The sequence below is a fragment of the Lynx rufus genome, unplaced genomic scaffold, assembly GCF_022079265.1.
Source record: "Lynx rufus isolate CCGP_SWC_20201006 ecotype Redwood Valley unplaced genomic scaffold, mLynRuf1.p SCAF_6, whole genome shotgun sequence".
NCBI classification, from domain to species: Eukaryota; Metazoa; Chordata; class Mammalia; order Carnivora; family Felidae; genus Lynx; species Lynx rufus.
Genome location: NW_025814878.1, coordinates 70,653,978 through 70,670,710, shown reverse-complemented (window position 1 = coordinate 70,670,710; position 16,733 = coordinate 70,653,978). Strand labels below are relative to the sequence as shown.

Genomic DNA, 16,733 nt, shown 5'->3' with positions numbered 1-16,733 from the left:
GTGCTTCTAGGTCATCGAGGTTGTTGGCCGGATTCAATTCCTTGCAGCTGTAGGATGGAGTTCCCCATTTCCTTGCTAGCTGTCAGCTGGGGGCTGGTCTTTTTGTAAAAGCTGCCCACGTTCCTTCCCGTGCTTTCTTTGTGGCCACTCCAGCACCGGCCCATCCAGTCCCTCTCGGGCTTCAAATCTTCAAATCTCGCCCAATTTCCCTTCTGCCATATCTTTTGCCCCAGCTGGAGAAAGTTCACTACTTTTAAGGGCTCACATGATTAGATTGGGCCCACCCACAAACCAGAATAATCTCCCAATCGTAAAATCTTGTTTAACAGCTGCAGAGCCTTTTGCTATTTAATGTAACATATTACAGTTTGCAGGCGTTAGGGATTGACACTTAAGGATGAGCATTCTGCCTACCACAGTCTACAAAGAGAACAGAAATTGTCCAAGGTAAGACTATGTTCTGTCTAGACACTGCTCTGGGCTCTCACTTTTTACCTCGGCGTGATACAATGGGACAGGAGTGCAAGGCGCTGTCACACTCCAGAATGCTCCACTTCCATATTCATTCTGGAGGCAAAGGCTCGGTCACACTTCCTCTGTGGTCTGCTACCTCTGCCACGTAAACTTGTCCTGTCTGCGGCCGTATCTACTGAGGAACCACATGAACCAGACTCCGGCCTACTATATTTAAAATTCTAATAACTTAAAAAAAGAAAAGAGAAACCTTAACCAGTGCCAATCACTTGGTATCTTTTGGCTCTGGTCTTACTGTGAATTCTTTTCACCCAGGGTTGCCAGTGTGACAGAGCTCAAAACAATACCAGAGCGATCCGTCCAAAACGCAAAAAGAAGGTTTTCTTTCCTGGTCAAGGTTCTCTTCTGCTACCCCGTCACCACTCGTGCATGGTGTGGAGGTTTTATCTGTGAGGCAACACACTAAGACTGGGGCCCTGCTGATGAGGCAATGGTTCCATACCAGGCAAGCTGAGAGCACCGTAGGCGGCCACATCCACGCTTCCCGCAAGCACTCGGTTCTTAGAATGAGATGTCACTCAGGGAAGCTTGCCATTCCCCAGAACAGTCCCTGGTCCCCAGAACATTCATGTCCAAATCTTTCTGTGGATGTATTTTTTAATTTCCTTTGGACGGATAACGAGAAGCACAACTTGGAGTCATACGGTAACTATATATTTGACTTTTTTAACCCTGTTTTGTTCTGTATATATTTCTTTAAAAAATGTTTTTTAATGTTGATTTATTTTTGAGAGAGACATAGTGCGGTTGGGGGAAGGTCAGAGAGAGAGAGAAACACAGAATCCGAAGTGGGCTCCCGGCTCTGAGATGTCAGCACAGAGCTCGACATAGGGCTCAAACCCACAAGCTGTGAGGTCATGACCTGAGCTGAAGTCGGACGCTTAACCGACTGAGCCACCCAAGCGCCCCTGTATATATTTCTATCTCTGATGTAGAGAAAAATACTTACTAGTTAGATAATTGTGCTTTTGAATATACTGTTTCAAACTTTTAAGGATATGCCAGGGTTTCTTCCCAAAAATATTTGTGCCATTTTACAGTCGCACCAGTGTTTTATGAGATTTTCAGGTTTTCTACATCCTCATGAACTTCGAATTATTAATCTTTTAAATTTTAGAGTGTACTGGTATCTTACTGCGATTTTAATTTGCTTTTGTCTGATGCCTAGTGATGTTGAACATATTATCATGTGCTTATTGGCCATTCATTGGTGTGTTGTCTTTTGTAGGGTATCTGTTTAAGTCTTCTGCCCATTTTCATTTTTTTTTTAATTTTAAATTTATTTATTTAAATTCAAGTTAGTTAACATACAGTGTAGTATTGGTTACAGGAGTAGAACCCAGCGATCCATCACTTTCATATAATACCCAGTGCTCATCCCAGCAAGTACCTTCCTTAGTGCCCATCACCCACTTAGCCCATCCCTCCACATTCTGCCCATTTTTAAATTGGATTGTTTTTCTTCTTGTTACTGAGTTGTAACTCAGCTAAAACTGAGTATATAAAGTTGTAACGTTATATATTCTCTATATAAGGCATTATCATATAGATTTTGTATTTTCTTCCGTTGTGTGGCAGCAAATCATGTGTGCTTTCACAGCTATTAGTGCTTAGGGCCAAAATAAGGTTAGAGCTATTTAGATTTGACCAAAATAAAAATGTGAAATAAGAGTACAGGTGGCAACTGTGAAGTTGAACTGTGAGTGACTGAAATTTTAGGAAGAGAACTCTAATGGCAGAGTTGGGGGAGCATTCGAGAGCGGACAGGCTGAGAGGCAGGCAGCAGATGACAATTCTACTTCAATTCTACTTCAGTGGAAAACACATTAAATAATAAGTCTGTCACCATGCAAGTAAAATCCATATGCAATTTCTGTAAGCTTGGCTATCAAGAGGAACAAACCATTTATATGCAGTACATTCTGTCCATTGCTTTGTAGCAACTGGACACTTGGAGTTAAATCTGCAAATGAGATGGCAACATTTTTTTCTCCAATTCAAAGAGCTATGTTCTGAGTTGGGAATTTCTAATCAGCCATGTCAGCCCAATGTTGATTAGAATAGCAAAGGGAGTGTTTGTATCTGTAGTACTTGCTGAAGCAGCCCGCGTAGACTTCATTACAATTCCATTTCCTCTCATTTAGACCATGCTGAGAAAAGCAGTTATTTATGCTCTGCAGTTGCTCTTTAAACATGTCCAAGGGAAAAAGCCTGCTGAAATTTTTAGTAAAATATATTCAGGTGTTTGTTATGAGGATTTTCCACTTTCTGAGCAAGGTAATATTTTATTTATACAAGAAATGTCACAAGGCAATCTTCAGAAGAGCACATTCTTGTGCTGTTTAAAAAACAAAATCCCAGAAATCATTACACATCTAGATTTTCATCATTACCTTTCATATATTAAGTGTGGTGTTTTTAAGCATATCTACTTAAAATTTTAAATCTTAAATGTATTATTGTTAACCTTCGATGAGGTGGGAATTCTGTCCAATGAACCTTTAGAAGAAGGTATTCTAGCACCCAGCTAGGGAGTGGCAAAGGAAACAAAAGACAGGGTTCTCAGTACTCACTGGGGTTTCAGGAAGAACAGGGCACAAGGGTCAAAAGCAACGTGTTGCAGATACCATCAGCTCACTCATAACAAAACCCCGGAGCTCTGCCCCATTGCACTGGACTGACTTCCTGAGAAACCCACTGGTTCCGGGAGTCCCACCATACTAGCTTGGGATGCAAAGGAAGGCCTTAAGTTTGTGTACTGCACGAGGTGTTCTGCGAGATGTAGAACAATATTCTCATGGGAGACGTTTTCACTCTCAAAAGTTCTCTTTTTTGTTCTGTTGGTCATGAAATCTTAAATAAGAGTAGCTAATGTTTATATAGTGCTTTTCAATTCGACAAAGCAGCTCCCAACAACACTTGCAGGGGGTGCTGGTAAATGCTTAACAACCAGCTGTCAAAAAATCCACAAAAACAAAAAACAAACCCTGAGATGTAGAAATAGCCAATTTCTATGGTATAAATCCTTCTTCCATGATGGTCCACTTCAAATGCAGGGTGACTGACTGTGGATTCGACAAAAGATGGGCATCATTGGCTCTGCCCAGAGGGTAACAGTCTCAGGGAGGTTACAGACTTGGCATTATGCATGTTTTCATTTATCTCAGACAAAACTGAAGAGGTGGGTATTATTATTTCTATTTGGTGAGGAGGCTTAAGAAAGCCAAGTGATGAGTTGGAAATGGTAGAGCTGGGTCTAGAATTCGTTTGGTCTGATGAGCTTGCCCACGGTCACACAACTGGTGGTGGCAGCTATTTCAGGGCCTCGGGGCCAGGTATTCTGATCGGGTGGCCTCCCTTCTCCTGAGGAAGCTCTCTGAATTTTGTCTTTCAGTCTATGAAATTACAGAGCTTTTCTCTATCGTCAGTTCCAGAAACCATCAGAAGCACTTATTTCATCTGTACTTGTTTAAAAATTATTCAGAAGTGAGAAAGAAAAATAATGGCTGCTCTGGGAGAGGCAAAAGAGAAAGTAGAGTGAAGACTCTGGACCTCAATCTGTCCCTGCTCTTCTGGGTGGCTTTGGGAAATTGCCAGGGTCTCTTGGTGCCATGTTTTTCTCCTATGATATAGTGGGGGTGATTGGTGTCTTGTGCAGGGTAGGTGCTTAGTAAGTGTTAGCCACTGATACTATCTCAAAACATTCTGGCTTTTTATGTACTTGATGAAACAAAGAAGCTGAAATGTTCAGAGGAAATCTCACAAGTTTTTGGTAAGTTCAGAAACATGTGGAGTAATTAAATTAATGAAGAGGGGCGCATGGGTGGCTCAGTTGATTGAGTGTCCAACTCTTGATTTCGGCTCAGGTCATGATCCGAGGGTCATGGGATTGAGCTCCACTTTCAATATGGAGCCTGCTTGGGATTTTCTCTCTCTCTCTCCCCCTCTGCCATTCTTCCCCCACTTGTGCTCTCTCTCTCTCTCTCTAAAATAAAAAATAAAAAAATAAATTAATTAATGTGCAATGTACGAACCATTGCTATCTCTTATACCAGCTGCATGTTATGAGTTGTTACAAACACATTGCAGAGTTTTGACAAACATTAGGTTTTGATGATAGTGCTTCCTTATCTTTTTAATAAAAACCAAATATTTCAGACACACCAAAAGGTAAAGAGAAAATGCAATGAACAAGCAAGTATTGCTTACCTAGCTTGAGAAACAAAGCATTTAAATATTGTTGAAGACTCCTGGGGACCACTCCATGATCCCATTTTCCTCTATACCACTCCCAGAGTTACTATTACTCTGAATTTTGTATTTATCCTTCCCGTGTATCTTTTTTTAATTAAGTATTTAAATTCCAGTATAGATAACATACAGTGTTATATTAGTTTCAAGCATACAATATGGTGATTTTACAATTCTACACATTACTCAGTGCTCATCATAATTGTACTCATATTGCCCTTCACCTATTTCACCCATCCCCCCACCAACTCCCCTCTAGTAACCATCAGTTTGTTCTCTACAGTTAAGAGTCTGTTTCTTGGTTTGTTTCTCTGTTTTTTCCCTTTATTTTGTTTCTTAAATTCCACATATGAGTAAAATCATATGGTATTTGTCTTTCTCTGTTTATTTCACTTAGCAGTATACTCTCTAGCTTTATCCATGTTGTTGCAAATGGCAAGATTTCATTCTTTTTTGTGACTAAATAATATTTCATTGGGTATATATGCCACATCTTCTTTCTCCATTCATCTATGGATGCACACATGGGCTGCTTGCATAATTTGGCTATTGTAAATAATGCTGCAATACACATAGGGGTGCATATATCCCTGTGAATTGGTGTTTTTGTATTTTGGGGGTAAATACCCAGTAGTGCAATTACTGGATTGTAGGGTAATTCTATTTTTAACTTTCTGAGGAATCTCCATACTGTTTTCCACAATGGCTGTACCAGTTTGTATTCCCACCAACAGGGTATATGGGTTTGTTTTTCTCCACATCCTCACCAACACTGTTTTCTTGTGTTGTTGATTTTAGCCATTCTGACAGGTAAGAGGTGATATCTCATTGTAGTTTTGATTTGCATTTCCCTGATGATGAATGATGTTGAGCATCTTTTCATGTACCTGTTGGCTGTCTGCATGTCTGTTCATGTCTTCTCATTTTTTAAGAGAAAGGATAAAAATCATATGATCATTTCAATAAATACAGAAAAAGCATTTGACAAAATACAACATCCATTCATGATAAAAAAAAAAAACCTCAACAAAGTAGATTTAGAGGGAACATATATCAACAGAATAAAGGCCTTCTATGAAAAACCCACAGCTAACCTCATCTTCAATGGTGAAAAGCTGAGAGCCTTTCCCCTAAGGTCAGGAACAAGTCAATGATGTCCATTCTCACCACTTTTATTCAATGTAGTACTGAAAGCCCTGGACACAGCATTCAGACAACAAAAAGAAATAAAAGACATGCAAACTGGTAAGGAAGAAGTAAAACTTTCACTAGTTGCAGATAACATGATGCTACAGATAGAAAACCCTAAAGACCATCAAAAAACTGCTATAACCAATGAATGAATTTGGTAAACTCAATATATAGAAATCTGTTGAATTTATATACACTAATAATGAAGCAGCAGAAAGAGAAATTTAAAAAGCAATCCCATTTACATGTATACCAAAAACAATAAGATACCTAGGAATAAGCCTAACCGAAGAGGTGAAAGACCTACACTCTGAAAACTATAAAACACTGATAAAAGAAATTGAAGATGACACAAAGAAATAGAAAGACATTCCATGGTCATGGATTGGAATAACAAATATTGTTAAAATGTCTATACTACCCAAAGCAATTTGCACATTTAATGCAATCCCTATCAAAATACCAATAGCATTTTTGACAGAGCTTGAACAAACAATCCTAAAATTTGTATGGAACCACAAAATACCTCGAATAGCCAAAGCAATCTTGGCAAAGAAAAACAAAAACAGAGGTATCACAATTCCAGACTCATATTACAAAACTGTAGCAATCAAAACAATATGGCACAAAAATAGACACATAGATCAATCAACTGGAATAGAAAACCCAGAAATAAATCCATAATTATATGGTCAATTAATCTCCAACAAAAGAGGAAAGAATATACAATGGGAAGAGGACAGTCTCTTCGACAGATGGTGCTGGGAGAACTGGACAGCTACATGCAAAAGAATGAAACTGGACCACTTTCTTACACCATACATGAAAATAAACTCAAACTGGATCAAAGACCTACTTGTGATACCTGAAAATAAAAATACTAGAAGAGAGCAGGGGCAATAATTTCTCTGACATCGGCCATGGCATCTTTTTTCTAGACATGTCTCCTGGGGCAAGGGAAATAAAAGCAAAAATAAATTATTGGGACAACATCAAAATAAAAAGTTTCTGCACAGTGAAGGAAACAACAAAACTAAAAGGCAACCACTTACTGAATGGGAGATGATCTTTGTAAATGACATATCCAATAAAGGGTTGGTATCCAAAATATATAAAACCTATGTATATCTTTATACTTTTGCTATTTATGCTATCCTAAACAATATCCCCATGGAACATACATCTTTTGTTTTAAAACTTAATGTGAATGATATTGTGTATGGTTTTCTGCTACTTGCTTTAATAGCATGGTTTAGGAGATTATCGCGTGTTGATAAATGTAGCACTAGTTCATTCATTTTATCTGTGATATAGTATTCCATTATTAGTAGATAATATTTTAAAAATCATTTCTTCTATTGATGGACATTTCATTGGGTTCCAATTTTTTTACCATCCTCAAATGGTTCATATTCTTGGACATGTCACCTTGTTCATACATGTGAGAACTTTCTCAGAAATTTATATCAAGGAGTAGAATTTCTAGGTCACAGAGGGTGTGTGCACCTTCAAGTTTAGCAAGGAAAACAACTCCACTTTCAAAATTGGCTGTGTCAGTTTCCCTGCTCACTCCCAGAATGTGAGAGTTCTCTTCATTTCATATCCTTAAAATGCTTTTTAATCGTTTAACTTGAGACGTATTCCAGGTCTGATGGATATGAAATGGTCTCAGTGTAGCTTTAATATGTATCCCCCTGATGTGCTGGGCATTTATTTACCTGTTTGCTCTCAGATCCTTACTCAGCCTTTCCCTCTTGGAGTGAGCTCATCTCTGAAAAACACTTCCCAAGGTCTCTTGCTGACAGGTTTCCATTTTCATTGAGCAAATGGGAAGCACAGATAGGAGACTGAAGAGGAGAAACCAGGCTCTTTCTCCCCACCCACTCTGCTTCTGGTGGGGTCTCTACCATTCCAGCTCCCTTTGTCCAGCCTGGATCATGGCTGCAACTCTGCTGAATGCCCCCCGCCCTTTCCATTCAGTGACTGCTGGGCAGCCCGAGCCCTTACCTTAGGTTCTGAGAATACCATCTCTTTTCTCTTTTCTTTCCTGCCTAGAGGTTCCTGCAGTCAGGTCTCCTGGTTGCCTTACCTTTTACTTTTCAAAGCCTCTACTAAATTTGAGTAGTAACTTTTCCTATCATTTAAAACCCTTTTCTACCCAGGAATTTTTGTTTTTTACTTTTTATAACATGTGCATTTCACAGTCACGTGTAATATTCTTCACATGTCGGGTATTTAGCTCACCTGAAATCAATTTTCATATGTGATGTGATGTAGAGATCCAATCATTTTTTTTTCCATATGTGTAACCAGTTAGGCTCGAATCACGGTGTTCTGAAGCTGCCTCCTACCAACCCATGAGAGTCCATTGTTAGATCCTCAGGAACTTTGTTAGCTGATTGGTAAACACACTGCTGGCTTGTAGTGGTCACGGGCCAACACTACAACCCAGCTCTCCCCCAAACCCTGGGGAAACTGTTCTTTTAACATACGAGCACTCTCCTGCACAGAACTCTTTATCAAGAATGCTTTTTGTACAAGTGCAGATTTTCAAATCGAAGGCGACAACTCTGTCATGGTTATGAAATCAATTTTGTGGGTTGCAGCAGGAATTATTTGTTTAATAAAATGGGGATGAATAGAAAATGCCAGAATGCATGGCAGATAGTAATTGTAACTGTATTTCTTGAATCTTCTGTTTTAGTTGTATGCATATATTCGTGCGTGTACACACCACTGTTTGGTTTGTGATAAAAAATGCACTTGTTTTTTGAATTGTTTTTTATTTTTAATTTTTATTGAAGTATAATTAACATATAGTGTTATATTACTTTCAGGCATACAACACTGATTCAACAATTCTATATATTACTCAGCGCTCGCTACAATGGTGCAGTCACCATCTGTCACCGCATGTTACTACAATATTATTGACTATATTCCCTATAATGTACTTTTATTCTCCATGACTTATTTTACAACAGGAAGTTTGTGCCTCTTTTTTTAAATTTTTTTTTTTTTAACGTTTATTTTTATTTTTGGGACAGAGAGAGACAGAGCATGAACGGGGAGGGGCAGAGAGAGAGGGAGACACAGAATCGGAAACAGGCTCCAGGCTCTGAGCCATCAGCCCAGAGCCTGACGCGGGGCTCGAACTCACGGACCGCGAGATCGTGACCTGGCTGAAGTCGGACGCTTAACCGACTTGCGCCACCCAGGCGCCCCAGTTTGTGCCTCTTAATACCCTCTGGGAGCCACCAGTTTGTTCTGTCTATTGAAGAGTCTGTTTTTTGGTTTATTTCTTTGTTCATTTGTTTTGTTTTTTAGACTCCACATGTAAGTGAAATAATATGATATTTCTCTTTCTCTGTCTGATGTTTCATTTAGCACAATACCCTCTAGGTCTATCCATGTTGTCACAAAAAAGTAAGATCTCATTCTTTTTTTGGCTGCATAATATTCCATTGTGTATATATATTAACATCTTCTTTATCTATTAATAGACCCCTGAGTTGCTTCCATATATTAACGATCATAAACAATGCTAAAATAAACACAGGGGTGCAGATTTCTTTTCAAGTTAGTGTTTTTATTTTCCTTGGGTAAATACCCAGTAGTGGAATTATTGCATTGTATGGTATTTCTATTTTTATTTTTTTGAGGAAACTCCATACTGTTTTCCACAGAGCCTTTACCAATTTGCATTCCCACCAACAGTGCATGAAGTTTCCTTTTTCTCCACGTCTTCAATAACACCTCTTGTTATTTCTTCTCTTTTCAATTCTAGCCATTTGGACAGGAATAAGGTGATACCCATTGTGGTTTTGATTTGCATCTCCCTGATTGATTAGTGACATTGAGCATCATTTCATGTGTCTGTTGGCAATCTGTATGTTTAGGGTTTGTTTGTTTGTTTGTTTGTTTTGAAAAATGTCTGTTCAGGCCGTATATCCATTTTTAAAGTAGATTATTTATTTTCATTTTTGGTGTTGTTATATAAGTTCCTTATATATTTTGGATATATCATTTGAAAATATCTTCTCCCATTCAGTAAGTTGCCTTTTTGTTTTATCAATGGTTTCCTTTGTTGTGCAAAAGCTTTTTATCTTAAAGTAGTCCCAATGTTTAACTTTGCTTTTATTTTCCTTGCCTGAAGAGACATATCTAGAAAAATGTGGCGAAGGCTGATGTCAAAGAGATTATTGCCTATGTTTTCTTCTATCATTTTTATGGTTTTTGGTCTCACATTTAGGCTTTTAATCCATTTTGAGATATTATCACGTATGGTGTAAAAAGTGGTCCAGTTTCATTCTGTTGCATGTAGTTTCCAGTTTTCCCAGCACCATCTATTGAAGAAACTGTTTTTCCCCCACTGTGTATTCCACCTCCTTCATCGTTAGTTGACCATATAAGCATGGGTTTATTTCTGGACTCTCTACATTGTTCCATTGATCTACGTGTCTCTTTTTGTGCCAGTACCATAATGTTTTGATTATTATAGCTTTGTAATATAACTTTAAATCTGAAATTGTGATTCCTCCAGCTTTGTTCTTCCTTCTCAAGATTGCTTTAACTATTTGAGGTATTTTTGTGGTTCCATACAAATTTTAGTACTATTTGTTCTAGTTCTATAAAAATACTGTTGGTATTTTGACAGGAATTTCATGGAATTTGTAGATTGCTTTGGGTAGTGTGGACATTTTAACAATATTAATTCTTCCAAACCATGAGCATGGAATGTCTTTCCATTTATTTGTGGCATCTTTAAGTTCTTTTATCAATATTTTCTAGTTTTCAGAGTATAGGTCTTCTGCCTCCGTGGTCAAGTTTATGCCTAAGTATCGTATTGTTTTTGGTGAGCAGAACCAGGTGATCCAAGGCGCCCCCACGTGGGCTGTGTGCACCTTCCATTGTGGCTGATCTGCGTTTGCCTTCAGCCCAGTTGGCTGCAATGATCCACTTTGGCTGCTGTGCGTACACTAGGAAGAGTTTTGTCCCTACACTGTTGAAGGGCCTGTCTGAGGCCACAGCAGGCTAATAAGCGGGCAGGATCAGCACTCAAGCTAGCTGTGCACTGGTGTGTACAGTTAGTTATCTCCCTTGCTCCCCAGGACAAGAGTCCCTTTGGAGTGGCACCAGCCCTTGCTGGAGCTGCTTTGGAGAGATGACTGCCTGCTGGGCAGGTTGGGGGGGGGGCAGGTCTTCAGGGGGAGGAGGGTGGGGCATGTGGTGCTGGCACAATAGGTGGAGGGTGTTTGCACTGGTTCCAGCTGTGGCTGGAGGAGGGAAAGAGAAATGGCACTTGGAATACTTTTGTTCTTGACCTTTCCTGAAGACTCTGCCCCTCCAGCTCACATTCTGAGATTAGTAAATAAATCTCCTCCACTATACCCCAGATGCTTTCCAAACTGCTGCTTCTGTACTGTGTCTTGGGCTGAGCTATTTATTATGTTGGCCCTTAAAGTCCCTTTAAGGGACTCAGTGTCCTATCCCCCTCCCCCAACAGCTCTCCCAGTTAAGCCTGCTGACTTTTAAAGTACCCAAAATTAAGCCCCACTGATCTTAAAAGCTACCATAGTTAGCCCGACTGGTTTACAAAGCCAGCTGTTATGGGGACTCAACTTCCCAACTCATGTTCTCAGTACTCGATCTGGATCCCTGGTGTGGGCGCTGATCCTCTTGCTTCTCCATGCTTGTAGTGTTCCCACCGTTTGTGGTTTGTCTCACCAGAGGTTTTGTTCCCAGCCACATCTCTGCCCCTCCTCCCCTTTTTGGTGTGGCCTTCTCGCTATAGTAGACCTGTGGAAGGTCTATTCTGTCAGTCTTCACTTTGCTCTCTGAGTTAGTTGTGCAGATGTAGCTATTATTTCGGTGTGTCTGTGGGATGAGGTGAGCTAAGAATCCTCCTACTCCGCCATCTTCCTGACCACCAGAAAACATATTTCTTGCTGTGGGTTGTCAGTGAAACAAGATGTGGAAAACACTAGACTACTTTGTCCTTTGCTTTTTTATTTGCACAGCCACTTCTGTCATTTGCCAGGTTTTCATATATGAATGCATCCATGCCTGAACTCTCTATTCTGTTCCTAGGTCTCTTTGTCTGCCTAGGTCTCTTGGTCCCTCTGCACCACACTGTTTCAATTCTTCTAGCTTTAGAAACAGCAACATAGCTGCTAGAATGAAGAAGTTCTCCAAAATTGTCATGTCCACTCTTGGTTCTTTGCTCTTCTATGTCAGCTTTAAAACAATGTTGTCAAGTTCCATAAACAATACTGTTGAGATTGTGACTGAGTTACATGGGCTTTATAACTTATTTTCAGGTAATTAACAACTGTACAATATTTATTATTATCATTGAACATGGTCTACATCTCCACTTACTTAGAATTTCTTTAATGTATTCCAATAAAGTCTTTTTTAAGTTTATTTATTTATTTTGAGAGAGTGACAGCGTGAGCAGGGGAGGGACAGAGAGAGAGGGAGAGAGAGGGAGAGAGAGAGAATCCAGAGCAGTCTCCACACTGCCAGCACAGTGCACAATGTGGGGCTTGAACTCACGAACTTGTGAGATCATGGCCTGGGTTGAAACCAACAGTTGAATGCTTAACCGACTGAGCCACGCAGGCGCCCCTTCAATAAAGTTTTATAGGGGATTCTGGCTGGCTTAGTTGGTAGAGCATGTGACTCTTGATGTCAGCATTGTGAGTTTGAGCCCCATGGTGGGTGTAGAGATTACTTAAAAAATAATAAAATAATAAAAAATAAAGTTTTACAATATCCTTCATAAAGATGTGCACATTTTCATTAGATTTATTTCTAGTACCTTATATTTTGTTGGTCTTGTATATGATATACTTTAAAATATGTATATGTATATTTTGGTATGTAGGAATGCAGCTGGTTTTTATATGTTTATCATATGTCCAGTTTACATTCTAATCTCAATTACTAATTCTAATAATTGGTCTGTTTTTCTCTGGAGTTTCTATTTAGATAATCAATACTATCTGAGAATAATGATGGTTTTGTTTCTGTCTTTAAAATTCTTACCTATAATTTCCTTTTTCTTTCTTCCTATACTTGAAGTTGACTCCACACCACCTCCCAAAAAAGAGTGATAGTGAAAAGTCTTTAGCTTATTCTTAATTTTATTTTTTTTTTAATTTTTTTTTTCAACGTTTATTTATTTATTTTTTTTGGGACAGAGAGAGACAGAGCATGAACGGGGGAGGGGCAGAGAGAGAGGGAGACACAGAATCGGAAACAGGCTCCAGGCTCTGAGCCATCAGCCCAGAGCCCGACGCGGGGCTCGAACTCCCGGACTGCGAGATCGTGACCTGGCTGAAGTCGGACGCTTAACCGACTGCGCCACCCAGGCGCCCCTGCTTATTCTTAATTTTAACGGAATGCTTCTAATGTTTGACAACTTAAGATATGGCTATAGTTTTATGAATTTTATCAAGTTAGAGAAATTTCTTTTTATTCCTAGTTGGCAAAGAGTTTTGTGGGTTATTTATTTATTTATTTATTTATTATTTTTTATTTTTTATTTTTTAAAATTTACATCCAAATTAGTTAGCATATATATATATATAGTGAAACAATGATTTCAGGAATAGATTCCTTAATTCCCCTTACCCATTTACCCCATCCCCCCTCCCACCACCCTTCCAGCAACCCTCAGTTTGTTCTCCATATTTATGAGTCTCTTCTGTTTTGTCCCCCTCCCTGTTTCTATTTATTTTTGCTTCACTTCCCTTATGTTCATCTGTTTTGTCTCTTAAAGTCCTCATATGAGTGAAGTCATATAATTTTTGTCTTTCTCTGACTGACTGATTTCACTTACATAATACCCTCCAGTTCCATCCACGTAGTTGCAGATGGCAAGATTTCATTCTTTTTGATTGCCAAGTAATACTCCATTGTATATATATATATATATATATATATATATATATATATACCACATCTTCTTTATCCATTTATCCATCGATGGACATTTGGGCTCTTTCCATACTTTGGCTATTGTTGATAGTGCTGCTATAAACATGGGGGTGCATGTGTCCCTTCGAAACAGCACACCTGTATCCCTTGGATAAATACCTAGTAGTGCAATTGCCAGGTTGTAGGGTAGTTTTATTTTTAGTTTTTTGAGGAACCCCATACTGTTATCCAGAGTGGCTGCACCAGCTTGCATTACCACCAACAATGCGAAAGAGATCCTCGCCACATCCTCCACATCCTCGCCATTTCCTCCACATCCTCGCTAATGTCTGTTGTTGCCTGAGTTGTTAATGTTAGTCATTCTGAAAGGTGTCAGGTGGTATCTCATTGTGGTTTTGATTTGTATTTCCCTGATGATGAGTGATGTTGAGCATTTTTTCATGTGTCGGTTGGCCATCTGGATGTCTTCCTTGGAGAAGTGTCTATTCATGTCCTTTGCCCCTTTCTTCACTGGATTATTTGTTTTTTGGGTGTTGAGTTTGATAAGTTCTTTATAGATTTTGGATACTACCCCTTTATCTGATATGTCGCTTGCAAATATCTTCTCCCATTCTGTCGGTTGCCTTTTAGTTTTGCTGATTGTTTCCTTGACTGTGCAGAAGCTTTTTATTTTGATGAGGTCCCAGTAGTTCATTTTTGCTTTTGTTTCGCTTGCCTCTGGAGACGTGTTGAGTAAGAAGTTGCTGTGGCCAAGATCAAAGAGGTTTTTGCCTGTTTTCTCCTTGAGGATTTTGATGGCTTCCTGTCTTACATTTAGGTCTTTCATCCATTTTGAGTTTATTTTTGTGCATGGTGTAAGAAAGTGGTCCAGGTTCATTCTTCTGCATGTCGCTGTCCAGTTTTCCCAGCACTACTTGCTGAAGATACTGTCTTTATTCCATTGGATATTCTTTCCTGCTTTGTCAAAGATTAGTTGGCCATACGTTTGTGGGTCTATTTCTGGGTTCTCTATTCTGTTCCATTGATCTGAGTGTCTGTTCTTGTGCCAGTACCATACTGTCTTGATGATTATAGCTTTGTAGTATAGCTTGAAGTCCAGGATTGTGATGCCTCCTGCTTTGGTTTTCTTTTTTAAGATTGCTTTGGCTATTCGGGGTCTTTTCTGTTTCCATACAAATTTTAGGATTGTTTGTTCTAATCTGTGAAGAATGCTGGTGTTACTTTGATAGGGATTGCATTGAATATGTAGATTACTTTGGGTACTATCGACATTTTAACAATATTTTTTCTTCCTATCCAGGAGCATGGAATCTTTTTCCATTTTTTTTGTGTCTTCTTCAATTTCTTTCATTAGCTTTCTGTAGTTTTCAGTGTATACAAATAGTTTTGTTTTTAATGTTTAATGATGTTGATTTTACCAAATGATTTTTAAATTCTTCTTTTTAAGTATGATTTTACTATTATGTTAAAAGTTTTATTAGGTTAAGGAACTTCCCTCTAAGTTTGTAAAGAAATGTGCTTTTTAAAAATGTTTTTATTTAAATTCTAGTTAGTTAACATATAGTATAATTTTGGTTTCAGTAGAATTTAGTGATTCATCACTTCCAACTTACAACACCCAGTGCTCATCACAAGTCATCTCCTTAATTCCCATCACCCATTTAGCCCATCCCCTGCCCATCTCCCCTCCAGAAACTCTCAGTTTGTTCTCTGTAGTTTAGAGTCTTTTGTGGTTTGCCTCACTCTCTTTTTTTCCCCTCCCCTGTGTTCATCTGTTTTGTTTCTTAAATTCCACATATGAGTGAAATCATGTATGACTTACAAATTCCACATATGACTGACTTATTTTGCTGAGCATAATATCCTCCAGCTCCATCCATGTCATTGCAAATGGCAAGATTTTATTCTTTTTGATGGCTGTGTAATATTCCTATATTCATATATATATATATATATATATATATATGAATATTCATATTCCTATACATATACATATAATATATATGTATACACACACACATACACACACACACACACCACATCTTCTTTATCAGTTCATCAATGGATATTTGGGCTCTTTCCATAATTTGGCTATTGTTGATAATGCTGCTATAAATATCAGGGTACATGTGTCCCTTCAAATTAGTATTTTTGTATCCTTTGGGTAAATACCTGGTAGGACAATTGCTGGGTTCTAGGGTAGTTCTATTTTTAACTTTCAGAAGACACTTCATACTATTTTCCAGAGTGGGTGCTCCAGTTTGCATTCCCACCAACAGTGTGAGTGTTCCCCTTTCTCCACATCCCTGCCAACATCTACTGTTTCCTATTGTTAGTTTTAGCCGTTTAATCTATTGTTAATTTCAGCCATTCTGACAGGTGTGAGGTGGTAGCTTATTGTGGTTTTGATTCATATTTCCTTGATGATGAGTGATATTGAGGATCTTTTCATGTGTCTTTTGGCCATCTGGATGTCTTCTTTGGAAAAATGCCTACTCATGTCTTTTGCCCATTTCTTAACTGGATTATTTGTTTTTTGGGCGAAATCATAGTATTTTTAAAACATTTTCTTCCATCTACTAAGGCAATCTGATTGTTTTCCATTTTTTATTTTATTTATTTTAAGTTTATTTCTTTATTTTGTGTGTGTATGTATGTGTGTGTGTATGTGTGTGTGTGTGTAAGACAGAGAGAGAGACAGAGAGAGAGAGCACCCAAGTGGGGGAAGGGTAGAGAGAGGGAGAGAAATAAGCCCAATCTGAGCATGGAGCCAGACATCGGACTCGATCTCATGACCACAAGATCAGAACCTA

At 38.7% G+C, this 16,733-nt stretch overlaps 1 pseudogene; it reads left to right on the top strand.

The window, feature by feature from the left end:
- The first annotated feature begins 397 nt into the window (after positions 1-397).
- LOC124529130 (tigger transposable element-derived protein 1-like) overlaps positions 398-16,733 on the top strand; it is a 72,665-nt pseudogene continuing 56,329 nt past the window's right edge.